Raw genomic sequence first — 12,528 nt, 5'->3', positions numbered from 1 at the left:
TGAAGAAGGTCTGGGGCAGGGAGATCAGATGGAGGTCTCCAGAGAGTGTGGATCCTGGAACACCACTTCCGTTAGTCAGTAGGTGCAGCATCAACACATGGACCTTCTCAGCGTAGCTGCTTCAAACTGCTGCTTCTCCCAGGAGGTAGATCTTCAAACTGCTGCTTCTCCCAGGAGGTGGATCTTCAAACTGCTGCTTCTCCCAGGAGGTGGATCTTCAAACTGCTGCTTCTCCCAGGAGGTAGATCTTCAAACTGCTGCTTCTCCCAGGAGGTGGATCTTCAAACTGCTGCTTCTCCCAGGAGGTGGATCTTCAAACTGCTGCTTCTCCCAGGAGGTGGATCTTTAAACTGCTGCTTCTCCCAGGAGGTGGGCCTTCAAACTGCAGCTTCTTCTAGGGTTTGGATCTCCAAGCTGCAAGTGGATGGCTGCAAGAGGTACTGTTGGCTTTTAAGAGTCTGCACTGGTAGGGGGATTAGATGGGGAGAAGAGGAACGAAGAGGTGGGGTGAGTGTTGGGGCCTAGAGTGAGGTGCGGAAGGTTGCGGGTGGTAGGGGAACAGAGAGATGCCATGCGGGCGGTTGAATGGGTGAGCTGGTATGGAGCAGGAGGATGAGAAGGGCTGTGGTGGAGTGTAGGCGGGGTTAGAGGAGCAGTTCTGAATGGGCATGAGGGTTGTGCAAGTGTGAATGGGTATGGGGGGGAAGAGGGGAAAGGGGTTCAGAGGGACGGGTCTGTAGTGTCAATTGAAGAGTCTTGTCGGGGGGCACAGTCAGGGAACCAGTAATAGGAAGGAATGGTGACAGTTAAAGGGGGCAGTGGAGCCGTTAGGGCAGAAGGGGAAGGGTTTGGAGATGTTAGGTGAAGGAGTACTGAGGGTTGTTAAAGGGGATGTAGAAGGAGAGGTGGATTCAGGAGCTGGGGGTTGGCAGGATGAGTGATCCATGTCTATTGTAATGAGGGGGGGTTCCTCAGGGAGGTAGAGGACTTCGACATTCATCTGCACGGAACCGAGGGTGATGGGGGAGGATTGAAGGGGAGTGGTGGGCAGGTCAACATTGCACCTTGGGAGGTCAACCTGGTGGGGGAGGGAGGGTGTGGGTGACAGGGGGATAAGTAAAGGCATTCGACTGGGTGCTGAAGATCACGGTAACCATGGCTCTTCCAAGTTATGCAGAGTCTCATGGTGGAGATCTCGAGATGCTGCATGGGAGTTCAGTCATCAGGAGGGATGAAGATGCAGATCATCTCAGCTGGATAACTGAAGGGAATCCCAGCATGCAGCACTTACAATGCTAGGGCCTTGGGACAGATGAGTGTGTGAAGATCAAAGGCTTAGCATGCGCAGGAGGCCTCTTGCACATGGAGTGCAAGGGCCCTGGCATAAACCTTTGTCTCCCTGCACATGCATAATTCCAGGGGACATAGATTCAGCCAGGGGTGTCCCTCGGAAGGTGTTAGGGGCAAGGGTGGGGTTTGGGGGAGCGCGTACAGGCACTACAGAGCAAATAATCTACATCAGACCTCATTAAAGTGCAAGTGGACTATATTTACAAAAGCATCATAAGATTAACAATCATAGTGCTCCTGTGCAGCCATATGTGAAATCAAAACTTTTTAATCTTTCATACCCTACCACTTCTTCCATGTGCTTCTCCAACATTCACAGCAGGGGTGGAGGCAGCCTGCTGACCAATTTGCCCTGTTGTTTTGGATGACCTTGCCGGCCATCCTGTGGAGACCTGAGGTCTGGAGGACCCCGGCTGACTTTGGCTGTCCTGCTGTGGAGCAGCTGCTCCTTCTGCAGTCACAGAAGACAAAGCTGAAGGGGTCACAGGCAAGGCGGATTCTGAAGGGCTGGGCACCCTCGGAGAGCCCTGAGTGGAGGTCCCAGTGGTGCCCTGCTCCTCCTCCCTTTGGGTGCTCAAGGGCCCCTGCCTGATTCCTTGAGGGGAAGGAGAACCTGGAGGGAGCCCTGTCCCTGTCTCACGTAGCTACTGTGAAAGCTGACCCATGACTACAGGGATGGAGTGCATGTCTGCGTGTATCTCCAGCAGAATCTGTTGGACCAGGTTCTTCATGGCATCCACAACCCTCCCTGTGGACACCTCGATGTGTGCAAATGTCAAAACCTCTTCATCAGGGAGCCGGTGGACAGAAACCTCCGCCTCGCTTGCCACTATGTTGAGGGTTTTGCCACTTCTGCCTGATATTCCCCTGCCTCTTGTTGCCTCTCCAGCATCTTGTGCAGGACCGATTCCAAAGGGTCATCATCAGACTTGGACGTCGCAGATGCCTCTTACCCAGCAGTCCACCCGGTGCTGGTGAGCTTAGCTGACCCTGCCTCCTCCTATTACGGACAAGTGTCCATGCAGTGACCGCCAGAATGTGAGTCCCTTCCTGAACTACATCTAGTAGTGTCTCTGCGCTGGTGGAGGGTGCAGGTAACTGCTGTAACATCTCTACAGCTGCACTTTCTCCCTCCTGCCCAATGTCCTCGGTCCTCTATGGGCCGGTGTGACTGCTGGACAGAGCTTCATCCTCTTCCCTTGCTCTCTTCCTGTTGACATCTGTAAGTGAGAAAGGAGAGAGTGAGTGACTGCATGAGCTGCCTCCAACATGGAGGAAAGCATGACCCTTAAGTTTCCATGTGACATGCATGGATCCTTACTGGATGGAGGCTGCCCGCTGACCTCTCCATCTCTACAGGCTAGGTCAGATTCCTCCCCGCCAGCTGGACTGCCTGCTCCTCAAATTCAATTAAGTTCTTGAGGTCAGGCCGGCCCCCTCCAACCTTCTGTCTCTCTCTCCTGTTGTCCCTTAACTTTTCCTGTGCAAAGAGAGAAGGGGTTGCAAGCAATTGGGTTTCATGTATCTTTCTCATGCTTCCAGGCCTACAAATAGCCCACTGAATTGTGTGCCATGTGATTGATGCACTGCAGGTTGTTCACAAGGATTCTGGGCAGCACCCTCCAGAGCAGTGAAAACATGCAGATAAAAGGATACGGCTCTCAGAGGCATACCATTGGTAGTGCTTGCTGGTGCCCTGAACACCTAAGTGCCTTCCCCCCACCCCCCATCCCAGACAGCATCTGAGCTCTCTGTGTGGAAGGGTCTGGGACTCATAGCGGCCTCTCCATCTGCAGACTAGTTGGACTGCAGTGGGGCCAAGATGCATCACCTTATCACATTGTCACTGAGGCCCATGCCCCTCTACCATTCAGTGAGGTGAGCATGAGCAGTTGAGGCTTCGCTTACCCTTGCGGAGCAGATGAGGTCATTCATGCATGCACCTGGCGCTGACCATCCTTGAGACTTCCTCCCATGCCGGGTTAGTCTGTCAGCATGGCCTACTTCTTCCATCCTCTGGGTAGAGCATACCCAGAAAGTCAATGGACTTTTGGCTGGGTTGCCGAATCTCCCAAGGCGGGTCCTGCCACAACCGGGCCGGAAAATCCGGGCCTCAGTCCCAGAAAGGAAAATTCCACCCTGGTGCTGTATTCCCTAGAAACTAGACAGTTAAGGGTTGATTCAAGATATGAAGGGGAATAGATAGGGTAGATTGGTAGAAGCTATTTCCACTGACTGCCTAGTCTAGAATTAGGCAAAAGTCTAAAAATTAGTGTCAAACCTCTCAGGAGTGAAATTAGGAAACACTTTGACATTTAAAGGGTAACGGAAGTTTGGAACTCTGTTCCTCAACAGCAATTGATGCTCAATCAACTGTTAACTTGAAATCTGAGATTGATAGATTTTTGTTAACCAAAAATAATATGGGTATAGGGAAAATGTGGGATTATGGAGTTAGGTTGTAGATCATCCATAATCTGATTAAATGGTGGAATGGCCTCAAGGAGAAAAATGGCCTATTCCTGTTTCTTTGTTCCTAAGTGTACACATTTGTACTGTTACCTTGCAAGTTTCAACTTCTATTTCCCATTAATCGACATTTGTTTTATATGGACAGTTAGCAGGTATGAGATGTAATGAGCTCAGTTATGCTCTGTAGAGCAAATGGCAAAATACAATACCTAGACAACACATTATTTAATAAATTTGTCCATTTGTTCCATAAAATAATTGCACATGAAGAATAATTAGCCATATTAAATGCAACACATTAACTGCTTTCTCTTCATGGAATGTAAGATAAATGTAAGCTGTTATTAAACGTTTTTGCACGATAAGCATTATAAAGATAGATTCCAACTTGCATTTACATAACACCTTCCAAGTTGCTTCACGGGAGTGTAATCAAACAAAATCTGATGCCAAGTTAAATAAGACGATATGAGAATATAGGATCAACAACTTGGTCAAACAGATAGGTTGTAAGGATCATATTCAAGGAGGACATGTGGAGAGGCAGAAAGATTTGGGTGGGGATTACGGAGTTTATGGCAGAGGTCTAGGCTGATAAGGATGATAAGTTTCCTTCCATAAAGGGACATTAATGAAGCAGTTGGGGTTTTATGACAATCCAACAAGCTTCCTGCTCAATTTGCCCTGATTTTTATGGAAAACACAATTCAAATCCTCAAACTGGTGGGATTTGAATTCATGTTTCTCAGGTTATTAGGTTAGGCCTCTGGATTATTAATCCAGTAACATATTCAATACACACTACCTTGCCAGTATCAACTTAATCTGCTTTAGATTGGTCGATAACCAAAGAACTATAATCATATTTATAACTCTTGAGACACCAATGAGGTGTTACAGCGATGTTTATTAAGGCAGAGGCTTATATAAAAAAAAGATGAAATACTGTATGATGTAGCATTAAGTAACAGTGGACATTATCCATTTGCATTATCTCTTGTGGGAGGATGTAATTGGTGAATAGCAGTAAAAAATTCAGTGTCAGATGTTTAAAATAAACATTTTTAAGATCAGTCTAAAAAGTGAAACTTGTTGAATTGTGATACAGCCTAGTTTTGCAGCCTACGATTTTACTGAGGGAAAAGTAATTGAAATGCATTGAAAAACATTATTATTCCAATAAGTTAAAACTTGATACTTGTCCCAAAATTAATAACAAGAACAACTCGCATTTACTTAGTGTCTTTAACATAATAAAATGTTTTACAGAAACATTAGGGAATAAAATTTGACATCGACATATGGAGAAACTACATCAGATGACCAAACATTTGGCAAAAGAGGAGCATTTAAAGGAGCACCTTAAAGGAAGAAAGAGAAGTAGAAAGGTGGAGAGGTAAAGGAATTTCATAGGTTAGGGTCTAGCCAACTGAAGGCACAGTTGCCAATGGTGGAGTGATTAAAATCAGGAATGTTCAATAGGCCAAAATTAGTGGAGTGCAGAGCCTTAGGTGGTTGTATGGGTGAAGAAGATTACAGAGGTAGGAAGGGTTGAGGTTATGGAGGAATTTGAAATGAGGATGAGAACTTAAAATCGAAGCCTTGACCAGAAGCCAATGTAGATCAGCAAGCACAGGGGAGATGGATGGCTGTAGACATCAGAGTTTTGAATGATCTTAAGTTTGTGGAGGGTGGAATGTGGGAGGCTGGCCAGGGGAACTTTGGAATGATCAAATATAGAGGTAATAATGGCATAGATGAGGGTTTAATTAACAGACAGACTGAGGCAGGGGCAGAGTCGCGAGATGTTATGGAGCTAGAAATAGGTATTTTTATGGATAATGTGGATCTGTGGTCAGAAATTCATCTCCTAGTCAAATATGACACCAAGGTTGTGAACAGTGTGGTTCAGCCTCAGACAGTTTAGGGAGAGGGATGGAGTCGGTGGCAAGGGAATGGAATTTGTGACAAGGACAAAAGAAAATGGCTTTAGTCTTCCCAATATTTAATTGGAGGAAATTTTTACTCATCCTATACTGAATGTCGGACAAGCAGCCTGACAGTTTAGAAAGAGAGAAGGGATCGAGAGAGGCATTAGTGAGGTAGAGCTGGATATCAGTCGTGTACAGTACATGTGGAAACTGATAAGGATGATAAGGAGGGTTGGTAACCAGAGCACACAGATTTAGGTTATTTGGAAAAAGAACCAGAGGTGAGTTTTTGTAATCTGAAAGGCTTGGCCTGCAAGGGTGGTGCCGATTTAATGTTAACCTTCAAAGGAGACAAAAAATGAGATGAGGGTCTTTGTAGACCATTTGGGTCTAACAGCCTGTTTACTGCTGTAATACAATGTAATAACCACTACACTCATGTACTGCACCATGTACTCCCTGTAAAATACAGCTTACTGTAAAGGAATCCAGGTAATGGTGTAAAAATGGGACAATTTGTCCCCTTCAATTTGCTTGCCATTTCCAGTGATTCTAACCCTTCTAACCATCCAGTTCAACATCCATCATCTATTCATACCTAAGTGCTTCTTCAAATAAAGGGAAGACCAGATGAAAACTAACGCAGATTAGAAATCTCACCATATAATGGTTGGTAGCATTGGCTCCCTAAAAAAGACAATCTGGCAATTTTTTTATTTTTTATAAGAACATGAGGGTAGGTTTCACAAATCCATGCTCCCAGTTTCATATGTCAGACGCATATCAGCCATGAGGATTTGCCGTCTTTTAAAGTTAATGGATTGAAAATCCTGCAAATCTCACTGGCCTTTGCACCTAAAGTTTTACCATGTGGTCCCACCATGTGAAGCTCTGTCTCAGGACTTCAAATTTACAAAGTTCACCCTACAATCCATTAGTGCAAAATGCATATGACATCATATCATCAACATTACACCTTCCTTTCCTGGCTCTCTTCCTCCACATTAACATTCGATCAATTTGCTCATCAGTCAGTGTTAAAAGGGAAGTGTGGCAGTGGCTCACCTCTAAAAGAAGTCAATGCTACATGACTGCATATACATTTTCAGAGCAGTCGTCTTTTGGACTAGTTTTCATCACATAAGGGGGCAGAGAGGAATTTTCAAGATTTTTGGCTTTATTTGGCCTGAATTTATATCTTTATTTGCCTCTTGCAAGAGATTACATGGTTTTTAGATGGAAGGGGAGGCTGGGATATGGATTGTATATATGTTGGTGCACAAGGTGTCATGGTTGTGTCAGACAGGTTAGATGGATCTGCGCATCTTTTCCTATTCTTCATTGTCTGTATGTTCAGAACTTCCATAAAAGCTTGGAACGCACTGTCAGTGAATCAGAAGTACCAAGTATTTGTCTCCCCGAAATAGGCTATTGAGTCCAACCAATCTACACCAATGTTTGTGTTCTGCATGTGTTTCCTCTTACTCTATTAATGTCAACTCCCCCATCACCATATCCTTCTATTCCTGTTTCTATTTCTATTTCTATTTCTAGTTTCCCCTCAAATGAATTTATGCTATTCACCTCAACTACACCAGAAAGCCATCCTTTGCAAATTGAGTTTTGAAACTTGTGCCTTTGCAAATTAAAGTTTGTTGTGGCTTAATTGTTAATTCAGCCTGAGCTAATGAGTTCCTACCATCTCTCTGTGACTTCTTTTTCTTCTCTTTTATGCCTAATGAGGCAACCTATTTCTTCCAGTGCTTTATGTCCAATAGATCATATTCTGTGCTCTGTGTCCACTGTTAGGCGGATAAATCATTAGCCTGACTGAGTACAGGCTACATGCAGCGGGGGGGCGAGGGGGTGGGGGGTGGTTTGTGGGGGGTGTCACTACTCCACTCACATCAGACATGAGTACCCAGCTAGATATCAACCCACAGGTCAGAGTTCTGATCTCCACTCTCCATGGCTGTCTGGAATGTGACTCGAACCCACAACATTCTAACTCAGCAGTTGGAATGCTACCACTGAGCCAATACTCACTGATCTGTGTGTCACGAGATGCACAGAATGGAAAATAAACCATATACACTCTTATCCTGCATACAACTCAAGATGAAAGTAAATAGCATATTTTAGTGCAGGCCTGAACTTGAGTCCTATATACTGCTTGGTGAAGTGGAAAAGGGAAAAGGTGAGGGGACAGTTGAAGGAAAACCATAGGTTTACAAGATAGCTGAAGTTCACAATGAAGGTTTGAAATATTGAACCATAGGAAAGCCATAATGCTTTGCTGCTGCCACAAGTAGTGAAAGAGTAGTTAATGCACTTTATATGGTCAGAAGAACATGGAGATTGCATTACCACCCAGAAGCCATTCCCATGAGTATTTTATTCTGTATAATATACATCTGTGCAGGAGTTTTGATGTTAAAGATGGAAAAAGAAAATAGAATGGAGAGTAAATCAGGTCACCGCATTACTGTTGTTCTTTGTGTGCTACTGCCCCTGACCAATTTCACTAGCACCCACCCCCCACCAACCCCGTCATATGTTCCTAAAGTGGATCCAGAAGCCAGAAGCTTTTAACTCTTCCCTTTTTATGATACGATGTGCAGCCTAGCAACAGAAAGGTGCCAGCTCCCATCTCACAAATCTAAGGCTTAAGAGACTGGAACTTTACCTGTGCCTTTTTTACAAGGCTAGTCAATGGTAATACTATCATTTCACATCTAGGCAGCTGCTACCAGCTGAGTCTGTTGCTCCCAGTTGAAAAGGCCTAAAGAATCTCAATGCCTTAGGAGGTAGTATTGAAACAATTATGCACCATTTTCCTGTTTCTACATTGTATATTGTTGAAGGCACACTTATATAAAAATAATTATTCCAGGAATGGTGTCATATTCAATAACTTCATATAAATAGCACTATGAGAAGGAAGTACAGGCAAAGAATTAATACTTCAGTAGATATTCCCTTTAAGCAAGCATTTTAATTAACTCTCATAACCTGTATTACAGCAACTAGCAATCTCAATTACCTGCATGTTGATACATGACTGTACAATATGCAAATATATACACTTAGATGCAAGCACACTTGTCGATTTGCAGCTCAGTGGTAGCAATTTTGCCTCTAAGTCAGAAAATTTGGGCTTCAAACCCTAGCTGGGCATCAATACATCACTGAGAGAGTGCTACACTGTCGGAGATGTCATCTTTCTAATAAGATGATAACCGTGGCTTCAACTAACTTCTCAGATAGAAAAGGATCTATTGCTATTATTGATGAAAAGCATGAGAGTTCTCTCAGTGTCCTGTCAACATGTATCTCTCAGGCAATGCGTAAAATAAGATAAATCATATGGTCATTTAAATGTACAAATTGGCTCCTGCATTTTCTACATAAAGCCTATACTTCAAAAACATTTTACTGTTTGTAAAGCATTTTGGGATATTCTGAGGTCATGAAAAGTGCTATATAAATGCAAGTTCTTTCTTCCATTACACATGGATGTAGAAATATGCACGTGAGCAGGCACTGGGACCTATATGTACATGACCATACACAATATGTGCACATGTACATACATGCAAACAGTGTCAAAGGAGCAGCAATTCCATTCAGGTCTCATTAAAAATGAGCCACATTGTGAACAAAAGTTGACTTTAATGGTAATTGCTCACTGATTATGCTTAATGTACTATAAGAGCTTTTCTGTAAATACAAAGAGTCAGTGAATAGTTCAATTTAAAGTGACATTGGGTAAAAAGACTCCCTGAATTACATTGTGCCAGGAAACTGTCAGGTTAGAAATATCCATTTAAACTTTTGTCCTTGAGTGATTCTGATAGTACACCACTACAATTTAGTACATATTCTTGTCCTACTTTCTTTCTCTTATGCTGGCTCTTACTGGGGACAGCTGGACCTGTGGCAACAGTTCTGCAGAGTTTTACCCAAGAGGCCATTCTTCACATGTTACCTCAAGCATTCAGCATAAGATGCCTATTTTGGCCATGAATAGCATCACACCTGAATCTCACTCTCTGCTCATTCAGCCTTCACACATATGCACCTAGCAAAAGGACCAAATAGAAAGCAATCAGGAAAAGGTATCTTAGCCTCCATCCAGAGCAGGCATGCAGATTGGGGACCTATACTGCCACTTAGCTGAGATCAGCTGATTCAGCATGGACCTTAAGGCTCCAAATGGAGACCTTCCCAGTGCATTATGCTCAGTTTAGTGGTTATGATGCTGAACTAGTAAACTAAAGGCCAATTTTAATTGTGTAAATAAATGAGTTTTGAGTCAGTTTAAATTGGGCTCCATTGGTTTAAATCCCACCATGGCATGCTGCCATGAGAGTTCAGAAACAGAAGCTGAAATTGAGGTGTCACATCACAGGAAGTCATAAAATGATTGGCTGGGGAGCATTGCTGCTTAGGGACTGGAAGATTAAAAATGATGAAAATATTAAGTAATAATAAGGAACAAGTGAGTAACTGGTGAGTATTATCTTATCTTTTAGAATTAGTAGGATATATTGGTACCAGTAAGGTTTATTAATAGTAGTGAAATGTATTGGTAAGGTTTTTATTTTAACAGTAGCAAGAATGACTGATAGATAAAGAAATGGCAAGACTGCTCCCACCTCCAGTGCCTATCATGTGCTCTGTGGGAACTCCAGGATATTTCCCATATTCTGGATAACCATTTGTGCAGGAAATGTCGTCAGTAGCAACAGCTTGAGACCCGGGTTACAGAACTTGAGCAGTAGCTGGCATCACTGCAGTGCATCATGAGGCTGAGAGCTACATGGATAACACATTTATAGATGTGGTCACCACACAGCTTAAGAGTATGGAGACAGAGGGAGGGAAGGGATGGCCACCAGACAGTCAAAAAGGAACAGGCAGGTTGGGCAGGAGGTCGGCCAAGAGTACTGAATACTGATAGGAATGACATTTCATCTGTGTTGCAGCCACAGCCAAGTGCATGGCACCATGACAAGTCTGGAAGACCAGTAGTGATAGGTGATTCAATAGTTAGGGGAACAGATAGCCATTTCTGTGGCCGCAGACGTGAATCCAGGATAGTGTGTTGCCTCCCTGGTGCCAGGGTCAAGGATGTCACTGTGCATTTGCAGAGCAACCTGAAAGGGGGAGGGTGAACAGCCAGCAGTCAAGATCCACCTCAATACCAACAGCATAGATAGAAAGAGGGATATGGTCCTGCAGTCAGAATTTAAAGAGCTAGGTAAAAAATTAGCAAGCAAGGCCTCTAAAGTAGTAATATCTGGATTACTCCTAGTGTCATATGCAAGTGAGTACAGAAATAGGAAGCTAAAACAGATGAATGTGTGGCTGGAAAGATGGTGCAAAAGGGGGGCTTTAGGTTCTTGGGACATTGGGACTAGCTTTGCTGAAATGGGACCTGTACAGGCTGGATAGGTTACACCTGAAAAGAACTGGGACTGAGTTCCTTGCAGGGTGCTGTTGGGGAGTTTTTAAGCTAACACAAAAGGGGTGTGAGAACCAGGGGATAATGTCAGAGAGGGATACCAAGGTGCAAAGAATATTGGGAAAGATAGATTGTACTAGAATAGGAAATAGTAAGTTAATAGGTGGGGTCAGAGTAAAGGGAAAAGAAATTAAGTCTAAATCAGGGTTACTGCGCATATATATGAATGCACAGTGTGTGGTAAATGAGATTGGTTAGTTATGGCACAGATTGCTGAAAGAAAGGCAGGACTGAGTGTTAAATATTCCTGGAAACAAGATGTTCAGAAAAAATAAGAAAGGAGGAGGGTGGCATTATTGGTTAAGGAGAGCATTGCAGTGCTGGAGAAAGAGGATGTCCCAGAGGGATCAAAGAGAGATTCAGTTTGGCTAAAGCTAAGGAACAAAAAAAGTGCAATTACATTGCTTGGTGTAGTCTATAGGCCACCAACTAGTGAGAAGGATATAGAGGAAGAAATTTGCAAGGAGATTAGGGAGGTGCAAAAATTATACAGTACTTATAATGGAGGACTTTGATTATTCAAATATAGACTGGGAGAATTATAATGTAAAGGGCAGAGAGTTCCTAGAGTGTGTTCAGGAGAATTTTCTTCAGCAGTATGTTTCCAGTCCAACAAAGAAGGAGTCACTGCTAGACCTGGTTCATGGAAATGAGGTGGGCCAAATAGATCAAGTGTCAGTAGGAGAACATTTAGGAGACAGCGATCATTGTATCATAAGATTTAGGCTGACTTGGAAAAGGAGAAAGAACAATCCAGAGTAAGAAAAATTGCTGGAGGAAAACCAACTGCGCTGGGATAAGAACAAATCCGGGCTGAATAAATTGGAGTCAAAGATTGGCAGGAAGAATGATCAATGGACTACCTTCAAAAAAGAGAGAATTTGGACACAGTCATGGCATAATCCCTCGAAAGGAAAAGAAAGGGCAAACAAATCCAGAGTTCCCTAGGTGAGAAAGGAGATAGAAATTAAGATAAAAAAGAAAGCATGCTTATGGAAGATGTCAGGTAGAAAATACAGTTGAGAACCAGGCTGATATGGAAGGTTCAGGTGGGAGGCGAAGAAGCAAATAAAAGAAGCAAAGAGGGACTATGAAAAGAGACTGGCAGCTAACATAAAAGGGAATCCCAAAGTCTTTTATAAGCATATAAATAGTAAAAGGGTGGGAAAAGGAGTATGGAAGATGAGGGACCAGAAAGGGAATTTACAGCTGGAGACAGAGGTCATAGCTGAGGTATTAAATTAATAC

This window comes from Carcharodon carcharias, chromosome 11, assembly GCF_017639515.1.
Source record: "Carcharodon carcharias isolate sCarCar2 chromosome 11, sCarCar2.pri, whole genome shotgun sequence".
Classification (NCBI taxonomy): domain Eukaryota; kingdom Metazoa; phylum Chordata; class Chondrichthyes; order Lamniformes; family Lamnidae; genus Carcharodon; species Carcharodon carcharias.
The sequence above is the reverse complement of the archived record's forward strand: the minus strand, read 5'-3'. Positions refer to the sequence as shown.